This window comes from Bos taurus, chromosome 8, assembly GCF_002263795.3.
Source record: "Bos taurus isolate L1 Dominette 01449 registration number 42190680 breed Hereford chromosome 8, ARS-UCD2.0, whole genome shotgun sequence".
Lineage (NCBI taxonomy): Eukaryota > Metazoa > Chordata > Mammalia > Artiodactyla > Bovidae > Bos > Bos taurus.
The window spans coordinates 99,670,947-99,686,393 of record NC_037335.1 but is presented as its reverse complement, the minus strand read 5'-3'; the positions used below and the strand labels follow the sequence as shown (position 1 = coordinate 99,686,393).

General features: G+C 47.4%; 1 protein-coding gene across 3 annotated transcripts in view; it reads right to left on the bottom strand.

Annotated features, from left to right (window-relative positions):
- Positions 1 to 15,447, bottom strand: part of PALM2 (paralemmin 2) — a 379,963-nt gene that overhangs the window by 35,558 nt on the left and 328,958 nt on the right. Inside the window, 1 exon segment of one of the 3 annotated variants that reach the window (NM_001193034.4) lies at positions 9,173 to 9,266. The gene's annotated coding sequence lies outside the window, so the exon portion shown is untranslated. 3 annotated transcript variants of the gene reach the window in all.

The window sequence follows — 15,447 nt, the reverse complement described above, 5'->3', positions numbered from 1 at the left end:
AGTTGTGAGCTTAATTTGAGTTCCCTCAAGTATTTCACTAATACTTTTGTCAGCTCTGTTTCACGTCTTAGGTCTAGAGGGTACCTGCTATTATGGATATAATACAGTGCAAATTGCAATATTATATAATTTTTTATTTAAACATTAAAGATTTAGAACATACTATTAAAACACCACCTGGGATAATCCTCAGTGGATTAATTTCAGAATTCTTTCAAGAAAAGTGATGAGTATGGATTTGTTCATAATACCTAGAAAAACATGGAAGTTCACGCCATATGCTCTGCATTGCTGTCAGAATGTTCAGAAACTCTCACTGGTCAACCAGGAACTGGAAGGTTATCCACAAACTGAGGAGGGTTTCCTTCACTGTTTCCCACCTTCTTCTTTACACTTAATCAATCAAATAATATGTATTCCTTCTTCAATAATAGACAATAATAATAAATATTCCTTCTTTGTCAAAACCTTCTGGTCTCAAAGGACCTTCCACTCTTGATCTGGTCTTTGTCAAAGTCTGATACTTAAGATTTATAATCTCTACTACCGCACAATTGCACTCATCTCACACGCTAGTAAAGTAATGCTCAAAATTCTCTTCAGCAATATGTGAACCGTGAACTTGCTGATGTTCAAGCTGGTTTTAGAAAAGGCAGAGGAACCAGAGATCAAATTGCCAACATCCGCTGGATCATGGAAAAAGCAAGAGAGTTCCAGAAAAACATGTATTTCTGCTTTATTGACTATGCCAAAGCCTTTGACTGTGTGGATCACAATAAACTGTGGAAAATTCTGAAAGACATGGGAATACCAGACCACCTGACCTGCCTCTTGAGAAATTTGTATATAGGCCAGGAAGCAACAGTTAGAACTGGACATGGAACAACAGATTGGTTCCAAATAGGAAAAGGAGTACGTCAAGGCTGTATATTGTCACCCTGTTTACTTAACTTATATGCAGAGTACATCATGAGAAATGCTGGGCTGGAAGAAACACAAGCTGGAATCAAGATTGCTGGGAGAAATATCAATAACCTCAGATATGCAGATGACACCACCCTTATGGCAGAAAGTGAAGAGGAACTAAAAAGCCTCTTGATGAAAGTGAAAGAGGAGAGTGAAAAAGTTGGCTTAAAAAGCTCAACATTCAGAAAACGAAGATCATGGCATCCGGTCCCATCACTTCATGGGAAATAGATGGGGAAACAGTGGAAACAGTGTCAGACTTTATTTTTCTGGGCTCCAAAATCACTAAGATGGTGACTGCAGCCATGAAATTAAAAGACACTCCTTGGAAGGAAAGTTATGACCAACCTAGATAGCATATTGAAAAGCAGAGACATTACTTTGCCAACAAAGGTTCGTCTAGTCAAGGCTATGGTTTTTCCTGTGGTCATGTATGGATGTGAGAGTTGGACTGTGAAGAAGGCTGAGCGCTGAAGAATTGATGCTTTTGAACTGTGGTGTTGGAGAAGACTCTTGAGAGTCACTTGGACTGCAAGGAGATCCAACCAGTCCATTCTGAAGGTGATCAGCCCTGGGATTTCTTTGGAAGGAATGATGCTAAAGCTGAAACTCCAGTACTTTGGCCATCTCATGCGAAGAGTTGACTCATTGGAAAAGACTCAGATGCTGGGAGGGATTGGGGACAAGAGGAGAAGGGGACAACAGAGGATGAGATGGCTGGATGGCATCACTGACTCGATGGACGTGAGTCTGAGTGAACTCCGGGAGTTGGTGATGGACAGGGAGGCCTGGCGTGCTGCAATTCATGGGGTCGCAAAGAGTCGGACACGACTGAGCGACTGATCTGATCTGATCTTTATTTTATTTGGGACCACCGTTAACTAGTGGCTCTTTTATCTTAGCTCACTCACTCAGTCCTATCTGATTCTTTGTGAACCCATGGACTGTAACCCAGCAGGTTCCTCTGTCCATGAGATTCTCCAAGGCAAGAATACTGTAGTGGGTTGCCATTTCCTCCTACAGGAGATCATCCCAATCCAGGGATCAAACCTGTATCTCCTGTGTCTCCTGCATTAGCAGGCAGATGCTTTACCACTGAGCCACCCTTTAGAATGAACTAAAAAGACATGACAAAGACAACTGCTACTGTCCTTTAAAGAACATTAATTAAACATTCTTCTGTTAAAGAGATTGTCAGTAACTTCTACGTCATTTAAGAATTACAGGAAATTTGAATGCGTGAAACTTATTGGCTGCCGTTCAAACGTCAGGAAAACCTAGGTCAAAATTAGCCTGCTCTATGGAAAGCTGAGCAACAAAAAGAGACACAGTACTGCTATGGTGAAAATCAGACTGCCATGACGCTCCCACCTGCGGCTTCATTTGGCCAATGATTCACTGCTCATATTTTCATGGGAGTAAGTAGAGCTTTCCTTCTATCCCTTTGGCTTTGGGGAGGGAAAATAGGTAGGAAAATAGTAGGAAGCTGCTGGGACTGAAATATGGTGAAAAATATTGCTCTACTGAAACAGAAAACACTTTACAATAGTTGACATGACAAGAAAAAGGGCACTGTGACATTGAAAGAAGCAGAAAGGCATGTAATTAATTCTATAGTTCAGTTAGTCATGGATTCATTCATTTAAAATGCAGGAGGCTTATTCTTTAGGGCCATGATGAAATTAGCAGCAACAATAAGTTCCAGGAGACAACACCCTTTTCTTAACAAAAACTGGATTTCCCATACTTCCTAGGAAGTCATAAATCTATTTTGGGGTTTACTTAGTCTGGTCAGGTGAAGCGAAACACTTGCCTATATTAACCTCTTGTTGCTGATCACAGAGATTGGAGTAACTAAGCCTGTCTCCACAGCATCCCCAGGAATACTTTGTCAGCATCATCCCCTTCTCCTGGATGCTTCATGGTTCTCACATCAGATAATGAAGGAGCAGATGCTCTACAGCTTCTTTTTTTTTTTTTTAAGAACTTTAAAAACTCTATCCTTTTTCCAAGGATATATTCTGAACTAGCAACAACTGTCCCAATTCAAAAGTTTAAATATCTTGAGAACATCATTTGACAGTACATTTTTGCAATATCAAAAACAAAACTAAACAGCTTTAGCCTTGAGTTGGAAATAATGAGTCTCACCAGTTATGTCTGAGATGTGGCAAACATTTAAAAAATGCTAATTACAGGCAAATTTGGAGTCTCAGTGTAATCTGAGGTGACTGCTTTCCAATACTGTCCACAGAAATCTAGACACTGTGGAGTGTAAACAGGAAAGAGGCTCTCCTTCCTGTTAGTTACATGAGGCCTCAGCTCCTTTCCACAAATTCAGAAAATTCTTCCTGAGACTTGATTCTATCTATCTCAGGGAGCAGAGTTCTAAACCCTAATTAGGGCAGGAGTCCTTAAAGAGATAAACAACTCAGCATTGCTGGCTTAGGTCTGCCTCAGAGTTCCTGAGTTTTTGTAAAGTTAGGGAACAATTATAACCAAAGAGCAAATTCCTGAGTTCTGTCTCAGCAGGCAGAATTTACCTTTGTGCTGGATGGCCTGATGTGATCAAAGCCACCACATCATTGTACCAGGTGAGTGGAAGTGGCCTAGGAACCCCTCTATGCAAGGATCTGGCAGGAGTCTGGGTTTGATGTCATTGCTGCTGCTGCTGCTGCTAATTCGCTTCAGTCATGTCCGACTCTGTGTGACCCCATAGACCGCAGCCCACCAGGCTCCCCCCGTCCCTGGGATTCTCCAGGCAAGAACACTGGAGTGGGTTGATGCAATTAAATGATGTCATATTTAAACCAATAAATACTCACTGCTCCCTTTGAAGATAAGACCAGAATTTTCTCCATGCTTCAGATAAGGTTAGCCTGACTCCAAATTCAGATAAAATGAACATTCATTAAATGGACTGTTAAGCTTTTCTGAAATAGAGTACGCATGTGTACCTGTGTGCTCAGTCACTCAGTTCTGACTCTTTTTGACCCCCATGGACTATAGCTTGCCAGGCTCCTCTGTCCATGGGATTCCTCAGGCAAGAATACTGGAGTGGGTTGCCATTTCTCCTCAGGGGATCTTCCCAACCCAAGGATCGAATTTCCCCAGGTGGAGGGGGATCGCATCTCTAGGTGGAGACCTAACAATCTGGCATGTAATATCTGCCTGCCCTGCTGGCCTCCTGGTTTCCCAGAATAGCTAACAGCTGGTCAGGATGTCTACAATTTACTTTAAAATACTCAGGCAGACACAATATAATATAGCTGTGTGTGTGTATGTCTGAAGTTAGCTTAAATTACATTCCAGGAGCAGACACCCTAATCTGGAACACATACGCCAAGAATGGTCAGCCAGGATCTAATCAGAAATCCCACGTTCCATAGGCACCTGCTCTCCTCCAGTTTAGCTCTCTTTAACTCCCAAGGGCCCCTTGCTGCTAAGTCATTTCAGTTATGTTTGACGCTGTGCAACCCCATAGATGGCAGCCCACCAGGCTCCCCGGTCCCTGGGATTCTCCAGGCAAGAACACTGGAGTGGGTTGCTATTTTCTTCTCCAATGCATGAAAGTGAAAAGTGAAAGTGAAGCCGCTCAGTCATGTCCGACTCTTAGCGACCCCATGGACTGCTGCCTACCAGGCTCCTCCATCCATGGGATTTTCCAGGTAAGAGTACTGGAGTGGGGTGCCTTTGCCTTCTCCAAAGGGCCCCTGAGGCTTGTGCTAATTGGCATAATTAAGGCGAGAATAAAAGGTTTAGATCAAGTGTATTATATATCCTTCTACTTCTCTGTATATTCATCCTATTAATTTTTGAGAGTTTGATATTGAAACTCCCAATTAATTTCCAGGTGGTGCTAGTGGTAAAGAACTCATCTGCCAATGCAGGAGACATAAGAGATGTAGGTTCCAAGATCCCCTGGAGGAGGGCGTGGCGACCCACTCCAGTGTCTTGCCTGGAGAATCCCATGGACAGAGGAGCCTGGCGGGCTACAGTCCAGAGGGTAGCACATGACTGAAGCGACAATGCATGCATGCACATAGTGGAACTATATGTAACTTTGTTCTGTATTTTCTAAGTCTCATATAAATGTGTTATCACACTTTCATAATTTAAAAAAGTAAAAATTAAAACCAAAAAAAGAGGTTTAGAGAGATTGTCCCAGGATCCCCTGGCTAATAAATGGCACAGCCAGGACCTGAAGGAAGGTCAGTTCTTCTGAATTCTATCCCAGTACCTCAAAAGGTGTTCTCCATGACTGGAAGCTTCCAAAATGACAAGGGAAGTCTTATGAAGGTGTATGGATCTGAAGATCATTTGCGTGACTTTCGGGCTGATGGTTTGCACACTTGAATCTCTAGAAGTCACAGTATACAACTGGGCTTCACAAGTCGAGGACCCCTTTCAAAACCAACCAGATGCCCTGGAGACCTAAGTTTCAGTTCCTGTCTTCTGCTCTACCTGCAGGACCCTCTGGATAGAGTTGGGGATGCGGACCTCCTGCTCAGTGTGCGGATCTGGCCTCTGCGGCGGGTCCTCTGCTTCCTGTGATGCCATCCAGAGGCAAAACTTGAAATCCCACATCACAGTCATGGCGGTGGACAAGGCTGCGACTTGTCCCCAGCACCAGTTAGCAGCACAGGTGAGGTGCTAGGAGCCATTTGATTTGCAGAGAGGATACACCAGGGCCCTGCGGCCTGCTCAGTTAGGCCACGGATGACTGTGTGCTCTTTCTTCCCAGGACACCTACCTGGGCCTGTGGCTGGGGGCATCAGGCACAGAAAGAACTTGTGAAGGCAATGCATCTTCCTTAGCAGATCTGGCTGGGCCCAGGGGGACGCCAGAAAGGTGTCCTTTGCTACAAGGTCAAGTGAGAAGTAGATGCTTCTACTCACTTCCCCAGTCTGGTGTGCTTGTCACTTCTCTACCTCCCTACCCTACTCTTGAGCTTCCCTGGTGGCTCAGACGGTAAAGAACCCCCCTGCAATGCAGAAGACCTGGGTTCGATCCCTGGGTTGGGAAGATCCCCTGGAGAAGGGAGTGGCAACCCACTCTAATATTCTTGCCTAGAGAATCCCATGGACAGAGAATGCTATGGACAGAGGAGCCTGGCAGCCTACGGTCCATGGGGTCGCAAAGAGTTGGACACGACTGAGCAACTAACACAACACTCTACTGTTAACGAGGTCTGTCACCAGCTTCCCAGGCTCCTAGCCTAAATGCACTGTGTGACCCAAATTCATTCAAACATCAGCCGCCTGCTGCACAAGCAGGTTTCTCTGCTCTGAATAACCCAGATTACTTCCTACTAAAGCCACGGTATTTAAATTAGAAACACATTTCCCCAGGTAATTAGTGACCTGATCCTTTAATCTAGTTACTTTAAAGTTCCACCAAAAGTATGAACTCATTCTTGGCCTAGGAAGAGGGGCACAGTACGAAGAAAAACTTCCTCGTGGCTGTGAAACCAGAGGGCATCTGTTTCCTTTTCTTGTCCTGCCTCTCTTTCCTAAGTCGAGTTTTTAAGACACAGGGCACAACTGCTGTGTTCCATAGGCCATGAGTGGCTGTTGTTAATGGTTTATTCAGGACTCTTTATTTTCTGGCTAAAGTTTCCATCAGGATGGCAAATGGGAGGAGAGGGTGCGACCTGGCAGGGGGATGATGCCCAGACACTGGGAAGATGTCCACCCGGGGCTGCTGAGGTTCATCAGCTGTGGAGGCATGGGGTGGAGCACCAGTCGGGAGGTCTAGGGGAGACAGACCGAAGCCCAAGGGAACCCAAGGAGCGTGGAAGGGGAGCACAGAGGCTGAAGAGGTAATAGTGGATCTCTGCGGCGCATCCTGAGAACCTGTAGAGTGACAAGCCATGTGCCAGGGCCCTGGGAGGACCCTAGGGCTCTGGAGTGCACCTCACGCTGCAGCAGGGAGCTTACAGCCTTGCAGACAGAGAGAGAGGACAGATTCACATAAAGATAGCAGAGACAACAAGTGGAGAGAGTGCTACAACAGTAACTAGAAGGAAACCGCCTGGTCTGTTCAAGGTGGCAGATGGGGCAGGCTGAGAACGGATGAAGGAAGCTGGGAGCACCAGGGTTCCTCAGTAGCTGGCCTGCACCTCCTCTCCCACCCCCACCCCAACTAGAGAAGCCGCTGGGACTCTGAGTGGCCCCTTCCACCCACCCCTGTGAAGGTACAGAGAGTGGGAATGTCTGAGGATGGCTTGCTTCCTGGGTTGGGCTCCAGGCTTCTGGGCCAGGAAGTGGAGGGGCGCGACCCCGGAGTTAACCTGGACCGCATTCCAGTCCCAGGCAGAACTTCCTCTCGCCCCACCCCACCCCAGCAGAGCGTCTTCCGGCCTGTAACACCAAAGGCTTACAGGCTGGTGTTGACCGTGGGAAGCCAGGAGGCGGGCCACTCCCCAAGGAGGCCAGAGACCCAGCTCCTGGCTGACAAGAGGCAGATCTAAGACCCCCAGCATTCCAGGGTACTTACAGCTAAATTTAGACTGGATGGGCTCAGGGATAATGACATGACCCCTAATAGAGAGGGCTAATACTAACTCTGCCTCTAGGGTTTCCTCCCCCCACCCCACCCCCTTCCACTGACCTCCTGCCATGAAGCCATTATGGCTAAATGTGACTCTGACAGTCCTAAAAAGAACTTTCTGTTCCTACAGGCTCAGCTTTTCTTTCTGAGAGCTTCTATGGTCTTGGTCAACTTAGCAATCACCCTCCTGCTATTCTCTCTGGCTCAGGTCTCAGGTCCAGGCTTGCAGACGACGGCACGAAAACACTTCTGGAACCCCCTTCCATTGGAAACAAGGCTGGGCTATGTCTTGATTCGATGGCAATCCTGATAAAGAAGTGGTCCCTTTGTAATGTAAGGGGAATCTCCCCACGACTGCAGCCTGCCCTATTAATAGCATCCCCTTCACCCTGCTGAAAAGTCAGTGGCTCAGATGTCAGGCTGCACATCTGGAAGATGTTAAGGTGTGATTTGATGAACACATTTACAGCTTGGGCTCTCTCTGAAAGAAACGAAAAAGTGTATGTGTGATGGGGGTGTGATGGGAGGAGGCAAGGAAAGAAGCTGTTGCCTCTTCTGCAGCAGCTAGTGAAAGGCTTATTTTCTTCAGTCACTTGGAGACCCATTCCCTACCAAAGGGATTGAGAAGCACTGGGAGATTTCCCCTGAATGAGGCGAGATGACTTATTTCATCTCCAAGAAAGGCAAGTTTTGCTTCTTCCTTGATGGGATACACTCCAAGCTCTTTATCAAGGAGTCCTCAGATGATCTTCCCACAGAAGACCCTTTTCACTCTGAAACTATCTCATAGAACAGTCCCCCACCTCCAGAATAAACCAAGGTCAAGGCCACAGAGGGAACTCTGGCTCCTGCAGCCTGAAATTTCTAGGGTAACTGATTCTGCTGAAAGCAAGTCCCTGGCTTTAGTCCTGTATAACTTAGCTGTGTCCTTCTTAGTTTTAAAATAGTTCGGGATCTTGGATTCAGGCCTGGCCAACCAGTAATGGCAGAGAGCAAAAGCTGGGCTCCACCGTGGACCCGGCAAAAAATCCACAGTGTGAACGCAGAGCCAGGAGCAAACGGTGCCAGAGGCTTTCGAGATTAACTCTTTGTCCACGGATGAGTCCTGTACTTAGGAAGAGAGCTGATGCAGTTTTCTTCCCATAGCCCTGGGTCCCAAGCATATGGGGATACATGTTCCCCCGCAAAGCCTCAAGTCACTCTATGAATGTGCCACATTCTGCAATGGGGGCTTGTAGATTAAATAACAAGATAAACAGTCACCAGGACTGGTGGGCCACTTGGTTCTGATGTGGAAAAGGGGACACACACACACACTCAGGCATGCACAGGCACATACTCATGCACCATCTTCAAAGCATTATCTGGCAAAGAGGTGTGCGCCTTTGCCCGCGCTGTATGTGTGGTGCGGAGCTCCTGCTCTGCCGGTTAGCATGAAAGCTGGGAGTCTGACAAGATTAGTAAGAAAAGGAGCAAGTCTCCTGTCCAAGCCCGGCTGCCCACTCTCTCTCCAGCAGGAAAGGCGTCCACAGCACAGCGCTGCAGTCCCTGCCCTGAGTGCCTCCTCCATAAAGACTCTGGCCTCACGAGGGAACCCTCTCCTTGCAGATCAGAAAGCAAAGGACAGTAAGTTAGGTCAGCAGACTCGGCTTACCCTGCCCAGAGTGCCCGCTTCACACGTCCCCGCTCAGAACTGCCTCTTTTTCCAGGCAGTTTCCTGCGCCCTGGCTCAAGCTGGACAAATTCCTTCTGAGTCTCCTGACAGAAGACTGTGAGGTCACGGCTGGCCCTCCCTCCGCTCCCTCAAAGGCCATTCACACAAAGAAGGACTTTAACCCCCTTCAAAGAGGTCCGGCCCCTCCCTAGCTGGCCCGAGCCTGGAGGGCAGCAGCCAGTCAGCCAGAGGCCGCGCTCGTTCACTCCCTGCGTCCAGGGCTGAGTGGGAAGGTGGGAGGCTAGTGATGCTCAAAGGAACCAGTTAGGGCTGTCTTCTTGGAAAATTAGATATGGGCCTTGGGCAGGCAGGGAATGAATATCTCAGTGATGTTAAAGGCAGCAAAGCAAAAAAAAACCCAACAAACTCACAGATCCTGAAGATCCAGGTAAACAGACTGCATCCAGTTAGAGGAACTTCTTAGGACAGCTTACGTATGTGTGTTTGAGACGGAAATGGCAACCCACTCCAATATTCCTGCCTGGGAAATTCCATGGATGGAGGAACCTCGTAAGCTACAGTCCATGGGGTCACAAAGAGTCGGATGACTGAGCAACTTCGTTTTAGGGTTTATATGTGTGTGTATAAAATAATAAATGCTCACTGTAGAAAATTTGGAAAATAAAAGTCATTCATCTTCCCTCCACTCAGAGGAAGGGAGCTAATCATGCAGTCTCCTTTTAGAAATAGGTATTTCATAGAGTTGAGACCACACTATAGGCAATCTTGTAGCCAAATTTTTTTTTCACTTCACATTATCTCACAAGCACTTTCTATGTCCTTTAAGGGTCAGGGTCTGATATATTTTCAGTGGTTACATTATATCCCATGTTGAAATGGGACAGAACTTGAAGACAGGGATGAGTGCTAAATTCATGGGATGTCTAGGGGGAGTGGTTTCCCCTTTCTCAGGGCTAACTAGTATCTTCTGCCACGAATAAAAAAAGAAAAGATCCACGTGTGCCTTGGGGAGGCACAGCTGCCTCACATACATCCCTTGCTCTTTCACCAGAGAAGCAGACCCTTACCACAACACACTAAGGCTCATGCTTTGTTAATGAGTGGTTCCCAGCACTGCCTCAGGGTGGACGAGTTTCCACTCACCTGGTCACCCAGAACCCTGGGTTAACCTGGAAAGCCTGGGGCATAATTTAGGGTTTTGGCTGACTGGAAAGTCAATCAGAATCCCAGGGCTATCAGGGCCATGCAGAACTCATTTTCTTCCGTTAAGATTTTAGAAGAGACAAAGAGCACAGAGATTCACAGTGAACTAAATAGAAAGAGGAGGACAGATATCAAGTATAGTCCCGTGGGGCCATCTATTTGGGGTCAGTTTGGGAGCAGCCACCCTGGTGAAGCAGCGAACAGTCCAAAGACGGTGGCAGGTCAGCATCGAAGATCCCTGCGACTCTCCCGGGAACACAAGTCTGGGAAGGAGTCACCAGCGTGGATGAAGCCCGGGCAGTCTCTTTTGACAAGGAAGCTACGTGTATGAAGTGAAGTCGCTCAGTCGTGTCCGACTTTTTACAACCCCATGGACTGTAGTCTATCAGGCTTCTCCGTCCATGGGATTTTCCAGGCAAGAATACTGGAGTGGGTTGCCATTTCCTTCTCCAGGGGATCTTCCCGACCCAGGGATCGAACCCGGGTCTCCTGCATTACAGGCAGACACGTTACCCTCTGAGCCACCAGGGAAGCTTAATGTTTAGTGTACTTTAACTGTTTACAACATCCACATGACATTTTTAATGAGCTGAATTTTATTTAGAAATATCCGGGAGTTTCTCGGTGACTGGGTGATACCCAAGTCTCCAGGGAGCGCTATGCTATGGAAACTCTGATGTTAGGCTGCCATGCCCTTTGGAATAACTGGAATGTTCTACTGTAGGGCCAAATGCATTTAAAGATGCTACTTAGGGTCTAAAGTAAAATGTGGAGAGGACATCCCAAACCCAGATTGCCACTGCTCTGCTCGGGAATGAGACAGCAAGGCACGGCCCTCCATGAAGAAGTGATTTTGAGCCAAGAGGCAGGAGTGGTACCAGGACCCACTACATACTCACACCTGCCCCAGTATACCCACAAGGTGTGTAAAAAATTGTTTTAAATCTCCCGTGTTGGCAAAAGAGGAAATCATATGTGCTCTTGCAGCTTCAAGAGCAAGTGGGCTTCAGCGGTTGTGATGTGCGGGCTTGGTTGCTCCAGGGCATGTGGAATCTTCCTGGACTGGGATTAAACCCATATCCCCTGCACTGGCAGGCGGATTCTCAACCATTGTACCACCAGGGAGTACTGCATGTGCTCTTAAAGTGCTAGTACCTAAGTAGCAGATACATTCTTGACTGGAGTTTGAGATGTCATGGTTTATTACACAAACACACAGATATACATGCACATTGTTATGAGTTGAATTGGGTTCCCTCAAACCCAACTTCGTAAGTTGACGTCCTAACATGCTGCTGCTGCTGCTAAGTCACTTCAGTCGTGTCCGACTCTGTGCGACCCCATAGACGGCAGCCCACCAGGCTCCCCAGTCCTTGGGATTCTCCAGGCAAGAACACTGGAGTGGGTTGCGATTTCCTCCTCCAATGCATGAAAGTGAAAAGTGAAAGTGAAAGTGAAGTCGTGTCCGACTCTTAGCGACCCCATGGACTGCAGCCCACCAAGCTCCTCCGTCCATGGGATCTTCCAGGCAAGAAAGAGTACTGGAGTGGGGTGCCATTGCCTTCTCCAGAAGTCTTAACGTGCAGGACCTCAAACTACTTCAAAGGTCTTTACAGAGGTTATCAAGTCAAGTAATGTCATTCAGGTGGACCCTAATCCAGTGTGACTAGTGTCCTTATAAAAAGAAGAGCTTTAGACACAGAGGCACGCCTAGAAAGAATATGAAGCGGCCGGGAGAGACGACAGGGGTCCGTCAACCAAGAAGAGGGGTTTGAACAAGCCTTCCCTATAGCCCTCGAAGAAACCAACTCCACCAACACCTTGGTTTGACATGTCTTGTCTCCAAACTGTGCAACAATAAATTTGTTGCTTCAGCTGCCCACTTTGTGGTCTGCTGTCACAACAGGCCCAGCAAAGCAATACCCATGCTCACACATACACACACCTGTGCACACACACATATGCACATGCATCACTCATATTGGTACACACCACATACCCCTCCCTCTGGCTGCAAAAATATGGTAAAATTAGGAAAAATGCTCTGTTGCAAGATGCTCCAGAAAAAATGGTTTGTTCTCAGAGGCAGAGGGAGAAATGAAGTTGGCAAGCTAGATGGAGACCACAAAATTACAAATGCAGTCACCTGAGTTGTTAGCAGGGGATGATTCTAGAGGCAGCGAGATGGGTGGGTGGGGAGTGTCTCCTGATGGGAAGGGACAGAGCAGAATTCAGCAGTATCTACACTTCGAGGCTACATGTCCATCCTCCTCCCTCGCATCACAGACTCCATGTTTGGGGGTGGTTTTCTGAGTTTATGAAAACAAACTGCACTGCCAGTTTAATTCTCCAGCTGCTGTAGCCTGATCTGTTTTAGTCTCTGAGGTGCCCTGCACTGGGAGCAAGGAATCGCTTTGGAAACTTGGTCCTGGTTGGCTGGGAAGCAAAGTGCAATTTGTGAGGACCGAGCAGCTGGGGTGGGAAGGTCATCAATGCTACTGCGATCGTCACTCAGCGAAGGTCTACTGCCCGCCTCCTGGGGGCCGCCCTGGGTCACACACGCTCACATAATTTCTCTCTACCCTCCTTTGACCAGCTGCAAGGTGGAGATCCTCACCCATTCCACCAAGGGGCGGGCCTCAGCCTCAGGAGTCACACCCTCCCCCAGGTCACACAGCTGGTTGGGAACAGAGATCTGGCTGGAATCCACAAATCCCACCCATGAGGCAGGGCTCTGTCCCCTGGAAGGCACCCGTGGCAGTTCAGGATGGAGCAGACCCAGCAAGTAGGCTAAGAATCAAAGGGGAAGAATTAAAAAGCAAATTGCAGGCAGTAACAGACTGCCTTTGAAACCACATGCCTGCTTCTCCATGACCCTAGGAAGACCAGGCTTTTCTTCTGGGTCTGTTTTCTGCTCTGTAAAATAAAGGAGCCAAGCTAGATGAACCCTTCCAACTGCATCTCCTTTCTGCCCCTAAACTCTGTTGTTCTGTGACACTGGCATGGCCCCTGGACAGAGGTGAAGCCCAGGATCGTTCTGAGCCTGGTGACCATGAGGGCAGTGTCAAGAGAAAGCCAGATAGCAGATGGGGGCAGCTGCTTTCTTTGAAACTGCTCAAAACCTTTGCCAAGAGATTTCAAGGATTCCGGGAAGGAACTCCGCTCTGTCTCTGACATTCCCCTGGTCAGAACTTTATCTCTTTAGTTGATGGAGTTTATTCTGCTAAATAGAGCCATCCCATTTATGTACCTTCAGTGTGATAGAATGTTCCAAATGGACTTGCTGAGATGCAGCAGACAATGGAGGGAGAGGCTGGCTTCAAATGGTCCTACCCAGCCTGCTGCCTGGAACTGTAAAATAGGGAGGGGTGAGGTCAGCATGGGGTAGGCACCCTCTCCACGGTGCAGAGAAGATGGAAGTTGGCAGCTTTTCAAATTGCTCCGAGACCTAATTCAAGCAACACGCTGAAGGAAGCTTGGGCCTTCCTTCTGACATCAGCTTCCTCAGATGTCAGCTGGGGCATCTCCACATGTCCTTTCTAAATGGCTATGGCCGCCTCCTCCTTTCTGGGCTGCTGCCCTCCCCCCCTTTAGGGGGGTGCCTCCTTCCAGTCCCACCTCCAAAAGGTGCCACATCTCAGCATGGAGCCAAGGGGTTTAAAGGAATTTGCACTTAGACGTAAATTTGATGGGAATACTTACAATTTAAAATAGGAGCTGTTTACCCAGAAGAATCTCTAATTGGCTTGAAGTGTAGGGAACTAAGGGACTTCCCAGGAGGCCCTGCTAAAAGAATCCACCTGCCAATGCAGGAGATGCGGGTTCTAGCCCTGGCCCTGGGTTGGGAAGATTCCCCTGGAGGAGGAAATGGCAATCCACTCCAGTATTCTTGCCAGGATAATCCCACGGACAGAAGAGCCTGGCTGGTTACAGTCCAAAGGGTCGCAGAGTTGGACACAACTGAGCGACTGAGCACAGGCACACGGGAAGCTAACATAACCAGACCTTAATTTATCGAGAGAAAAGGGATGATACAGGAACAGAACAGTAACTTCCCTTAAAAGGCTGCAGGAAATCTAGACTCAGTGGCACCTCCTCAGTGTTCAGGACCCTGAAAGCCACAGAGCAGGGGGTGTGGGAGAACACACGAGAAAGTACAGGCCACCCATCATGTACCATGGTCGCATTTATTCCTGGAAGAAATACAATTCTACAGAAAAAGGAATCGCTCACCAACTTCCTTGCCCTTCGCCTTTCCACTGCACCCTCTAACCTGCCTCCAGTAGAGATCAAAAAGGCGGCTTTCGAATGGAGGAGAATCTGGAATCGAAATATGTGGTAGGCTTCATTCCACAACCAGAGGCAGCTAGTGATGACCGTGCATGGGAAAGGGGCTGAAAAGTCTAGAAGGCCAGTACAGTACCCCTAAGCTGGGAACCTCATTTCTGCCCTGAGTCTGTTTTGGGTCCCTCCATCAAGGATCATAGATTCAAAAGGTCCCTCTGTTAGCTCCTTCAGACACTGTACCCTTATCTCCTGCAGGAATACTGGTGCCATTATGGTGCATCTTGGAGAGCAAAGCTTTAGGAGAAATGCACCGATGGCAATTTTGTCTAGAAAAGTAAAAACCTGCCGGCAGTGAAAATGTGTGGTCATTAAAATCAGCACCTGAAAACTGCAATTTGCTGAACTGATGGAATGCTGGTCAAACTTTAGAAAGGATAGTTCCAAAAGTACCTGGCAACCTGGAATGATGCTATATTAATATATTGTGTATAGAGGGGTACAAAGTTCTGGTTAAGAATGGGCTTTGGTATCCAACACACCTGGGCCTCTCTCTGTAAAAAAGGATACAAAACTTCTGCTACCTTAGGGAGCTGACATGAAGTACGATGACCACTAGGGGCTTTGTCCTACAATAAAAGGACTCAGTGAATGGTGGCTAAAATCGAAATAAACTGAGAAAATAGTTACAACATGTCACAAGAGTTTAATATTCATGATTTATAAAGAATTTGTACAAACCATAGGTAAAAGACTAACAACCCAAA